At 46.6% G+C, this 1,828-nt stretch overlaps 1 non-coding gene across 1 annotated transcript; it reads left to right on the forward strand.

The window, feature by feature from the left end:
• Positions 1–487: 487 nt before the first annotated feature.
• On the forward strand, positions 488–625 carry LOC114809605. The gene has a single exon (XR_003757381.1). It is a non-coding gene; the product is annotated as a small nucleolar RNA SNORA7 (small nucleolar RNA).
• Positions 626–1,828: the final 1,203 nt, after the last annotated feature.

Below are 1,828 nucleotides of genomic sequence, written 5' to 3' on the forward strand. Positions count from 1 at the left end.
GCGCTCAATAAATACTATTGAATGAATGAAAGTGTAAGAGGTTTGCATGGGTAAACTGCACTCTCTTGCCTCTACCAGTCATGGTCCCTCCAGGCATGGGGTGCAACGAGTGAGTAGGTGAGCAGAACACATATTTTATTATTCTATTTTATTGATGTGTATATATCTATAATTCTATTTATATTAAAGCTATTGATGCTTTAATAGCTTGTTTTGTTTTGTTGTCTGTCTCCTCCCTTCTAGACTGTGAGTCCGTTGTTGGGTAGGGATTGTCTCTGTTGCCGAATTGTACTTTCCAAGCGCTTAGTACAGGGCTCTGCACAGTAAGCGCTCAATAAAAGCGATCGAATGAATGAGTGGAGCACACTGAAAAGGACGCGGAAAGCCTCTTTCATGTGAAGGTCTCGCTGACGGCCAGGTGGACTACAGCATATTGGGAAGGGGGTTGCCTTGGCAATAATAATCACGATGGAACGTATTAAGACTTCCCCTCTCAGGGTTGCACCTGGAGAGTTTCCAGTACTCTCCCAGTCTCGACTACGGGAGGGAAAGTCAAGCAGAGACACGCCCATTCCATTTCTAGCTTGGGCAGTGGCTAGCGAGTGGAAGGCGATCTGCTACGAGTCAAAACTCACCTGTGCTGGGCAGCAGAGGCATGGGAGAGAGTTGAGGACAAAGACTCAAGTTTACGGTGTGGTAGGAGGCAGTGGAAAACCACTTCTGTATTTTTACTGAGAAAACTTATGGCCACGCCAACCAGAACGATTGCAGGTGGAGCGTTCTGGGAGAGATGTGTCCATGGCGTCGCTGTGGGTCAGGGATGACTCGACAGCGTAAGACACGACTATTAACGCTTACTATATTCCCAGGACTGTGCTACATCTTGAAGTAGATACAGGATAATCATGGGACAATGGTAATGTGTCTATTTATTGTTATATTGTACTCTTCCAATCGCTTAGTACGGTGCTTTGCACAAAATAAGCGCTCAATAAATACGATCGAGTGAATGAATGCTGCAGTCCCTGCCCCACATGGTGTTCACAGTTTAAGAGGGAGGACGAACAGTTATCTCTATTTGACAGATGAGAAAACTGAGGCAGAGAAACTGTGACTTGTCCACGGACACGAAGAAGACAAGAGACTTGACTTGTTCATTCCAAGTGCTTAGTACAGTGCTCTGCACATAGTAAGCGCTCAATAAATACTATTGAATGAATGAATGAATGAATGAAGAGATGGAGCCGGGGCTAGAAAACCCAGATTTCCTGACTCCCAGGCTTATGTTCTTTCCACTAGACCATGCTACCATTCACTGGGTTTTTGTCACCATAAAACCCAACTATTTTTCAGGATTCTTGCTGAGCCAGTCCTTCTCATAGAACACCTTATGCGGTTGTTTGGTCAGAAACCTTCACCCCTGATAGAAGAGCCCCAGTAAGGGTCCCCTATTTGCAGAGCTAGATTAAATCCCAAATCTGCTGATTCCCAGAGCTGTGCTCTTCCCATTGCACCAACAGCAGCCCCGCATCCGGATATTCTGCAGTTCTGATTGTCGAATCTTGGGAAAGACAAAGGTCATCTGGGGAAGGAACGGAGAAGGACGACAGAGATGATCGGGAAATGGAGCAGGCACTAGACTGAGGTGGAGGCCATAATCAGGTCTGACTTCAGAGGGAAGAGAGGGAAGCGACAGTCTCGGGGAACCACGGAAGAGAAGCAGCACGGACCTGAGAGTCGGAGAAGCTGCGTTCCAATCCCAGTTCTGCCACTTGGGCAAGTCACTTCACTTCTCTGTGCTTCAATTATCTCATCTGTAAAATGGGGA

The sequence above is a fragment of the Ornithorhynchus anatinus genome, chromosome 2 (assembly GCF_004115215.2).
Source record: "Ornithorhynchus anatinus isolate Pmale09 chromosome 2, mOrnAna1.pri.v4, whole genome shotgun sequence".
NCBI lineage: Eukaryota > Metazoa > Chordata > Mammalia > Monotremata > Ornithorhynchidae > Ornithorhynchus > Ornithorhynchus anatinus.